This window comes from Oryctolagus cuniculus, chromosome 1 (genome assembly GCF_964237555.1).
Source record: "Oryctolagus cuniculus chromosome 1, mOryCun1.1, whole genome shotgun sequence".
In the NCBI taxonomy this organism is placed as follows: Eukaryota; Metazoa; Chordata; class Mammalia; order Lagomorpha; family Leporidae; genus Oryctolagus; species Oryctolagus cuniculus.
In genome coordinates this window covers 81218680-81229520 of record NC_091432.1, presented here as the reverse complement: position 1 = coordinate 81229520, position 10841 = coordinate 81218680, and the positions used below count along the sequence as shown (strand labels likewise).

At 41.6% G+C, this 10841-nt stretch overlaps 1 pseudogene; it reads right to left on the bottom strand.

The window, feature by feature from the left end:
• Positions 1–4244: 4244 nt before the first annotated feature.
• LOC138846575 (tripartite motif-containing protein 51-like) lies at positions 4245–9579 on the bottom strand (annotated as a pseudogene).
• Between the last annotated feature and the right edge of the window lie 1262 nt (positions 9580–10841).

The following is a 10841-nucleotide window of genomic DNA, read 5'->3' as shown; positions in this document are numbered from 1 at the left end:
GTCAATGTGTGACCTCCACATGCGTCATTCACCAAGGCACTTAGAGGTCTGTGGGCTGATTGACATCCAACATCCCCATCATTAATCATTAACACCATCCATCAAACTGTCCCCAAAAGGGTCCAGAGACCCCCTCCATTTCCTCTCTATAAAATCCCCTTATTACCTGGTTAATGCTACTCTTAGGATCATTGGTTACTATTCTCACCCTGTTTTCTATACTACAGTGTCTAAGTGTTTACAGCAGGTGATAATAGAACAAAGGAAGACCTTCAGCAACCAGGCAGTCAACCAAATGTTGCTACAGGGATGTACTCGGCTCCCCACACAGGAGACACTGGCTTGAGACATCGCCCCATGCCAGCGAAGAGTACATCATCGCCCCATGTCAGCAGGAAGTAGCTCTAAAGACAGATCATCATCCCTCTACCCCTCTTGGACTTTTGGGACTAATGTAATACCATACAAACCCTGCTTTATAAAAAACAAAAGGGGGGAATGTTAGGAAACTGGCGCAGTTGGCCGCATGGCCCAGCTACCTGAGCCAGGCTCCACCCCCATCCTAATGGGATTGGCTGCTTCTGCTTCCTGCCCGCCCTCAGGCAAAGTTTCAAAAGGGCATGTTCCGGAACACGTGCTCTCTTGCCCCTTCTCTCCTGCTCTCTCTCTCGGTTCCTCTCTCTAGCCTCCTCCTCTGGTCTCTTGGCTCTTGGTCCTTCTCTCCTGCACTCTCGGCTTCTCTCCTCCTCTGTGTCTCTCTTTTACAGTCTCCTTCTCCCTTTTTCCTTCGCCGCCCCTTCACTCCGGTCTGTAGGTTGTTCCCCAATAAACTTGACTCTCACTGGGATTAAACATGACAATAGGTCTGATCTGATTTCATCATCACTTAAAAAAAATCATCTATTATTTTTCACTTTATGTTTCTGTGTGAGAGCAAACTGTTGAAATCCTTACTTAATGTATACTAAGCTGATCTTCTGTATATTAAGATAATCGAAAATGAATCTTGATGTGAATGGAAGGGGAGAGGGAGTGGGAAAGGGGAGGGTAGTGGGTGGGAGGGACGGTATGTGGGGGAAGCCATTGTAACCCATGAGTCGTACTTTGGAAATTTATATTCATTAAATAAAAGTTTAAAAAAAAAACAAAACAAACGAAAACACACCAAATCCAAACTAAACTCTGCTGTCCAGTAATAAATGCAGTCATCTAAAAATTTCACAGGCCACTGTGTGAATCTTAGTTACTATCACAGAGAAACTGAGAGGTGGATCTCTAATTGCAGAAAGTCACAGCCTCTTTCCCAGAAATACATTGAACAGTCTGCCCAGGTATTGTCTTATATTTCCAGGACCCCATAAATGTCACAGCCCAACAGTACCCAGGGCTGCTCTGACTGTGGTGTAGCCTGCTGTTTGCCACTTTCTTTCATCAAACTCTCAGGCTTTTACTTTCCTGCCTTTTGATTGAATTCTGTCTCTCACTGAAGCCAAGGACTCTCCTGATATCAACTGGGATTCTCTGTCTTATAAATAACTAAATAAATCTTAAAGAAAAGAAATTCAAAATTAACTAGGTTTAAATCAGAAATAGTGATTATGTCCAGCAAAGCAGAACAGACTACAGGACTCAAATGCAGTCTCTGGCTGGGGGTGGGCAGCTGGGGTCCAAGCATCCCCATTTTGGGTGCTAGTGCTTCAAGTTGCAGCTTAACCCACTGTGCCACAATGCACCCCACCCCCAGGAATGTCTTTAAAGAGGCTGCCCTAAAGATTTCTTTAAATCTAAAATCACCCATACTTGAATACTATCCATTTATTCTGCACCACACAGCACTATCTCACTTCAAATTTTGCTTAACATGATAAAATTTGCTGACAACATACAGTAATATCTCACTTTGTTTTGTTTCTTTTGATGGGATTTAGTGACTCAATCTGAGGTTTAATTTGTATTAATTTAATGATTACATGAGAACATTTCTATATTTTATTGCATATACCCACATCTCTCTCTATATGTATGTATATTCTGTCTTTGTGAATGTCTGCTCTAAAATCTTACCTAATTTTATAGCAGGCTGGCATTCTGTAGTTACTAAATGACAAACATTAAGTAGGCATATAAACATGATATCTTATTTCATATATATTTGGTAATGTCTTCACATCTTGAATTGCATTTCTGTCCTGTGAAAGAGTATCTTTCAAAATACGGAAGTCACTAGTTTTAATAGAGGCCGATGATTTTTTTTACCTTCTTGGTTACTGTTTTATGTCCTGTTCAGGCAAACTTCCTCTATGAGAATATTCTCCCATTGTTTTCCTGTTCACCTTTAGAGCTTAAGTCCATCAGGTGTCAGACATTCAGTACAGTAGTTCTGTACTAAAACTGTTGAATTTTATATCAACTTGATACCCATACTGGCCTGATGAGCTTGTGATTTTCAAAGTAGAAGAGAAAACAAGTGGGGAGGCTCTCTGCAGTACCCACATCCCATAAAGGCAGACTTGATTTCCAGCTGCTTCACTTCCAATCCAGCTCCCTGTTATGGTGCCAGGGATAGCAGTGAAGGATGGCCCAAGTGGTTAGGCTCCTAAGCCCATGTGGGAGACCTGTCTTCTATATATATAAATAAATCTTTCAAACAAGAGAGACAAAGAGAACACTGGTAATGAATAGATAGATGTGTCATGAGAATTGCAAGGAAAAGCACCCCACCTGATTTTAAATTTGAATACAGCCAAGTTTAGATGATTAAACTGAGTCAAGATGGGTAGGTAGTGCTGTATTCTGAATCTGGGCTGTTCCCATCAAAACTCATGTTGTGGCCTAATCCCACCAAGCAGCACTGTTGTAAAATGGAGCCTTGAAGAGGTGATAAAGGACAGGGAATTTGGTGCAGAGGTAGGGATGTCACCTGGGACACCTGCATACCGTACAACCTCCTGGTTCAGACCTAGCTTCTCCACTTCCAATCCAGCTTCCTGCTAATGCAGCACTCTGGCAGGCATCCAATGATGGTTGAAGTGCTTTGGTCCCTGTCAGCCACATGAGACCAGCACATAGCTCCTGGGTCCTCCAGTTGGCCTGCCCCAGGCATGGCTCTTCGGAGTATTTAGGGTGTGAATCTGTGGATGAAAGCTCTCTCTCTCTCCAAATGTCTACCTTTCCACTGGATGAAAACGCTTTTAAAAGGTGGGAATTCAGTCCTTAAGAGGGATCCTACGTATCTATTGGGCAAAGGTGGAAGGTTAATAAATTCTTGTCCTTGGGGGAATGGATTATTTCTGGCAAGACTTTTTTTTTTCTTTTTTAAAGAGTTGTTTGTGAAAGAATTACAGAGAGAGGCAGAGACAGACAGAGAGGTCTTCCATCTGCGGGTTCACTCTCCAGATGACCACAAAGGCCGGAGCTACGCCGATCTGATGCAGGAGCCAGGAGCTTCTTCTGGATCCTCCACGTGGGCACAGGGACCAAGGAATTGGTCACCTTTCACTGCTTTCCAAGGCCAACACAGAGCTGAATCATAAGAGGAGCAGCTGGGACTAGAACTGGCACTCATATGGGATGCCGGCGCTTCAGACCAGGGTGCTAACCCACTGCGCCACAGTGCCGACCCAAGACTGGGTTGTTTCAACTAGGGACCACCCAACCACATGGTTCTTTCTGCACACAATTCTCCCTTCAGCTTTTCTGCCATGAGTTGATGCTTCAAGAGGTTTCAGCAGAAGCTCAGTTGATGCTGACACCATGATTGTGAAATGCCTTGGCTCACTCTCAAGAGTTGTGAGCTAAAAACAGTGCTTTTGAGGACTTAAAGCCATTTCACTTATTTGCTATTACACTATAAAATGGAAAATGACAAGTAGTTACTGTTAAATAAAGAGAAAGGACAAACTATTTCCATATCTCCATTGGATGTTTACAACCATGTTTGTTTGATTCGTCCTTTATTGAATTGGATTTGGACATTACTGGAACACCACCATAATCTATTCTTTCACTTTCTCAAAGTTCATAAATAAAGTGAGAATCAGACAATGTGTTGTTTTCAATGCATCATGAGAAAATATTGAATAAACAACAACATGTACAGCATACATAATTTTATTGTTACTACAATTGATAAGAACACAGTAAATGGGATTTCATGATAGTAGGAGGAATTGAAATTTCATAAAATGCCACCTATTTTTACTATCTGATGAGGCTCAAGGACGAGGGTTTCAGAGAGTGGATTTCCCCCGTGTCTGTTCATAAATGACAGCAGCAGAAGATAGGCTTGAGATGAATAGAAAGGGAACAAGAAGGGATGGTATATATCAGGGAACTGTGATCAACATCAAGAAAGCTCATAGTTCTAGCTTCATAATCCAGGAATAGTCCTATGCGGTTAATCGGCCTTGCTACATATTGCACTAAAAGTGGAGAGGTGGTGAAGAAACTGTTATGGACATCTTCCTTAACACATGCAATAAGAAAGAGTCCCTCATCAACAAATATCTTGGTATTCCTGTACTTAGTTTTCCAAAAGCCATTACAAACACCTACAGCCCAATTGCAAGAGTTTCCCACTTCTACCTCCCAGTAATATCTGCCAGAAGTAAAAGTCTGACCACCCCATGCCAGAAAACATCCAGGCCTCTCCGGGAGACAGGGCACATCATGAGGGAAACAACCAATGTGCAGGCTTCAGAGATCTCCCTGTAGGAACATGTGCTAGTTGAATCTTTCAGGATCCAGACTGACAGTCACTGTAAAACAAAAGAACAGAAGTAGACACACATGTCAACAATGAAAGTTTAACCTCCAGAGGGAAAACATCTCCCAGAAGCTAATCTCCTGGGAAGTCAGAGGTTACCACAGTGAGCAGAATTTGGGTTGTAACACCTAATAGAAGAGAGGGCCCAATACACACCACAGAACAAAGACCTAACTACAGAAACTGAAATAGTTTCAGAATTCAAATATTGGAATCAAATGTAAATCCAATACCTTACAACTCAATTTTCAAAGCAATGTACCCATGGACAATGTGCCCGGAACTGTCTCCAGTTGTCCAACATCACTGTCAGAAACAGATTTCATGTTTCTAATAAGAATGTCATGTGGGTTAAGATTGAAGATTTTGTCCTAGTTAAAGCACTTCTGTAGGAAAAAAAAACTACATATTTCCACTGTAGACATATATATTTATGTAAATCTCTCTATGTCCATTGCGGATGTTACTTAACATTTAATGTTAAATGTGCACTGGAGTTTTGTAAGTCTTCTGGAACACCTTGCACTTTGAAAGTAGACAGGCACATACCTATGATGAGGACAAACAGATTATTATTCATTTCTTTTAATATATTTTATACAAAATTTCTCTTATTCTAGCATTGAAACTCTAGTGTATATATATATATATATGTGTATATATATATATGTACACACAGACAAGATTAAGCTTCAAAGATGTCAAATTTAAGATTCACAGTTTTCACAGTGTTCATGGGAAATGCTAATTGTAGAAAAACTAGGGATGGGTTTAAAAACTGTTTGCTCCAAAATGAACTTCTTTTCCCACAAACTTCTATATGTACTCTCTTATGCCCATTATATATATAAAAAAATTAAGATCCAATAAACTCTGAAACCTTTGAAGCATCTTCTTCCAAGCCAGCTTAAATATCGTGAACAAAAGTATCCTTTTGTATGTTTTACACTAAATAACTAACCTTCATTTGCTCAATCTGCCCACACTTCCTCATTCCTTTCTCTATATGATAACTAAGTATGATCTTGGATCACATTTATATTTTTCAATAGCTTTTTCCCTCTTCACATTATAAAAGCTGACTATATAGAAAAGCCTGTGATGTATGTAGATAAGCCTATGGTTCCCTCACATGCCAAAATGTGTGTAACAGTTGATAAATTGGAAAAGGTCACCTATGTGATCTGCACAACAAGCCAAGGGCGTCAAGAATACGGTCAGTGGGCTGAAATTCACCTTGGAAGTATCTGAGGGTTTCTATCAGTCCAGTGATAGGCACTGCACTCAGCTCTGGATTCACAGGCTGGGGCATGTGCAGCAGCATGGATTCACACCTGCAAGAACAAGATAAAGTTCACATGAGTGGAGCCAAAAGAAATCATTTTCATTGAAAAGAAACCAGACTCTTAATAAACCCATCTGGAATTTGAGAAATCACCACATTGTCTAACTAATTCTATTTTTAACTCCTGAATTTCCAAATAGAATACAAAAGTCAATCAGAATTGAGTCCAGTGCTTCTTACTGCTCAAGAATCTGGGTAGATGTTACATCCCTGATGCTCCAAAGAGTAATCAGGAGGGGGAGTCTGGTGTTCAACTGCCAGACCTCCCTGAAAACGCTCTACCTGGCCATGTGTGGTTCTCTGAAACCTGGCATGTGTGCTGCTTCCTTCTGTGGCTAAAGGCTGTGAACCTTGTCCCATAAGGGAGATCTGTGTCCCAGAGCAGAGCTACCCTCTGCCCCACAGTGTTCTAAATCATTCGAGGTTTCCTTTGTGTTCTTCCCAAAGCTGTGAACTCATAAATGCAGGATCAACACAACACCAGGATTTTCTCACTGCTGGAATATGCTATCCCTCTCTTGCCTCAGCTGCCACTGATGGTCCCTGGAGGGATCTGACATCTCACTCCTAGGGACTTCCAGCCCTTCTCTTCTACCTGTGGAGATTTTTAGAACTGAAATGAAGACTGCCTAATAAAGTCACTTGGGTACAACCACAAAAAGTGTGTATGTGCAGGTGGGGAGCAAAGAGGATTCAGGAAACTATTCAGTCAGTTTCCTAAGAAGCTCTGCTCTCACTCCAGAGGATCCAAGGGCTTACTGGGGGAGACCCTGGGAAAGCCCCTGTGGGAATGCAGGTACACACTCACCTGGGCAGGATGTCTCCAAAAGCCTGTGAGAAGAAAAAGAAAAAGGCTTAGTGAATTTCCCAAGACAGCTCTAAACCTGTGTCCAGGGTGGGAATTTGAGATGGTTCTCATCATTATTTCCACACCGTTTTCCTTCCAGGGTGCAGTTCCTATTTTTTCTTCTTAAAAACCTGGCCTATCACATTTTCATTAATTGTAGTCCTCCTAAGTTCAGAAAGTGGAGGACATTTTCTATGGGAATGAAGGGGAGAGCGGGCAGGAGAGCTGTGTGCTCTGCTGTAGCCATAAAGAAAGGAGGCAGCTGTCTTTCCCAGGCCCTCTTCCCAAGGGACAGGAGCAGAGAATGACAGCAATACACCCAGATCCTCAGATCTCCCCATCAGCCTTGTTATGAATTAGCCTAGCTGTCAATAAACTATTTACTTGTTGTGAATTTTCAAAAAGCCAAAATAGTTTATTGATGTTTGTAAGGTGATTATCTTTGGAGCGATTTTCATAACCATTACACAAGTTTGGCCACTCGTGGAGAACGTCTGAGGGACCTTTGGTCCATAAAATTCCAAAAGGTAGCTTCAGTGTGGAAATAGGAGTCAGGAACAAATACTGGAAGGAAAGGGAGAGGCAGATGTCAGCAGAGAGAATGAGGAGCTACGTATGAATGTCTAACATGCTGATGCCTGGCTTGTCAGTTGTTACCTGAAGTAGCTACACATCTGGTTTATGACACATTTCCTTCAGTTCCTTATACATTCCTCTTAAAGTCTCCCTCTTGTGAGCCATTCTGGCTTGACTTTCATTGAGTTGCTCAAAAATTTCCCTGTGCTCTTTGTACAGGATCTCCCAATGGTGTTCCTCCTCCTCCTGGAGATACAGAGGCATCTTCTGAAATACATTTCTGATTGCTTCTCTCCTCGAATCGACATAATCCTGCAATCACATTCAGTTATTCAAAACAAGAACCCATTTATCTCTATTCTGCTTTATCTCGTGAATTTGATTTTGTCTCGTACACATCAATTACCTATAACCCCCATCACTTCCGTTTCTCAACATCTACAAAACTTCATTCTTGTTTTTTTCTCCTGTTTGAGGATCAACATCATGTTATCTCATTAACTACATTCAGATGATTCATCATGAAGTTTTCATGAGAAAACAATAAATCTATTGATTTGATTCGTGTTTTCTAACATGCAACACATATACATGCATATATATCTATCGGAAGGCAACAAAACTCATGAGTAGAAAATGCCCTTTGTGGCAGTAGTGACTGGATTGGAATCCATTCCTTAGCACTGTTTCTCAGAGTTACTTCCAGTTATGAAAACCATTATGTGTGCAGTACATCAGACTGGCATACTCATTCTCATGCAATTACTTCTCCCATAAACCTGACCTCCTAAGCTTTCCTCTCTATCTGACCCTCTTTACCACTTCATCTCATTTACTTCTAGCCTCCTACATCACTCACTGTGCCCAGAGATTTTGTTGTGGACTCTCAAGCTCATCAACCCCACCCAATATACACAACTGACACACTTCTGCACGGACAGTTTTCTCCACCAAGAATTCTCTTCCTGGCCTTATCATTCAGTGGCCTTCTTTATTTCAGTGTCATCTTTTTGTAAGCCTTTCTCTGATGTAGACATTTAAACTCATACTCTCATCTCCAGTCTGTATTCTCTTGTACTGCTTCACAAACTCCTTATTCAAATGTTTCCCTAAAACTTTGCCACATTCGCACCTACAATGCATTTTACTTCGATGTTTACCATTTGCCTCTCTGATTCCGATTTTAGCCTCATTTAGCAAAGGATTTTTTTCAGTCTTGCATGCTGTCACATTTTTTTGTCACAATTTTGTATAGAATACCTGCTCTTGACATATTGGTTAAAGGAATTTGTCTTCTTTCAAATTAGTATACCCCCAAGAAAACCATCTGCCAAGACACACTTATATTCCTCTCTTAAAGGCTGAGTCCTACACTTAGGTTGCAAACCAGTCCCATATTTTGGTAGGTTTCTATGTATCCTTCAAGAGATTGAAACTACATCTCCTATCATATTTACACACAATTCATTATAATGTTAAAGATTCACATTAATTGCTTAGGGTACTCCTTTTAGCGTTTCCTCAGATTTGAGTCAGTGCTGTGTTTGTTGAAAGGTTTCTACCCACCTCCAAGTACTATTTAATTCAAATGCAAGCTGACTATGCCAGGAAGCTTGACTTGACTGTCCCATGCCTGCCAGATGTCATACTTACCTGGGTTTTGCAACACCTCAGCACACATGACTCTCTGTGAGACAACCCCATTTCTTGTAGTTGATATGTGGTACCGAATGTCCTATTATGGGGGTAAGTCAGCACATCTGTGGTGCAACCAGAACTCCTAGGCAAGGGCCATACTTCCCTGTGGAGTAACTGAGGACATCATTTCCTATGACCTCACCCTCTTTAGAATGAAATCCGATACTTTGTCATTTCAGATCAAGTTTCTATTTTAAACATTGTCCCTATGTTCATCTCAAGTTTTGGCAAAGGTAAAGGTGGCAGCACACTAACCTCCCATGATCTGGTTTTGATTATTTCCATATTCATGTTTCTGCTATTTTCACAGAAGTTTTTCCATAAACACTCCATTGTCTTCAGGAGGGTCTCCTGCAGACACAGATACAATCATTCATTGAACACTAGTGAAGAGGATAGTGTAAGATGCACATTGCAACAAGAACTGGGGCTGCCAAGGAGAGGCAAGTCTGCCTCACTGACAATAATAACATCATAGTACTTGCATGTTCATGTCAGACATTTGTCACATGTGAGCCTGAGAATACTCAGAACAGAGCTTCAGAATGGGACATAGAGAGGACTCCTAGGCTTACTAGGGTAATCCTCCGCCTTGTGGCGCCGGCACACTGGGTTCTAGTCCTGCTCGGGGCGCCAGATTCTGTCCCAGATGCCCCTCTTCCAGGCCAGCTCTCTGCTGTGGCCCGGGAATGCAGTGGAGGATGGCCCAAGTCCTTGGGCCCTGTACCCCATGGGAGACCAGGAGAAGCACCTGGCTCCTGCCTTTGGATCAGCGTGGTGTGCCGGCCGCAGTGCAGCGGCCATTGGAGGGTGAACTAACAGCAAAAGGAAGACCTTTCTGTCTCTCTCTCACTGTCCACTCTGCCTGTCAAAAAAAAAAAAAAAAAAAAACAAAACCAAAAACCTATCCTAATTTTCCCAATCCTCGTCCCATACAATGGCTGGAAAATTGTCTCAGGAGTGGGGGAGGATCTTTCTAATTTAGTCATAAACTATGAGGATGAGATGGTGAGAAATTTTTATAGAAGTCCTTGGTGGTGGGGGCAGGGTTCGATACAATAGCTCACCTCTTAATCAACGAAACTCAAATCAGATGGAAGCAATCTAGATTCATAGAAAGATGGAATGATACAACGTGAGGTTTATTTAACCTCTCTTAACATGACAGAAATTTCTCTCTGGAACCATCCAAACTCTGCACCCATGCGTTGTCTTAAGTGAACATATATATTTTGATCATAACTCTAATGGTTAAGTAGTCTGCATTAGCCCTAATTAGTGTCCAAATTTAGTGTCCAAAATTTTTTAAAAAGGACTGTTTGAAAACACATTCTTCTTTATTTTCTGAAGATAAAAGAATCGACTCATTTTAATCCACAGTAGAAATACCTTTGTTTTGTTTAGGTCAATTTATTTGAAGGCAAAAGTGCAGGGAGTGGAGGTAGAGAAAGAGGGAGAGAAGGAGGGAGGGAGAAATCATCCATTTAGTGGTTCACTCCTCAAATGGCTGCAGTTCATGGGACAAGGCAAGGCCGAAGCCAGGAGCTGTAACTCCATGCAGTTGTTCCACGTACTTGTAGCATTTTCTGCTGCCTTAAGATGCTCATTAG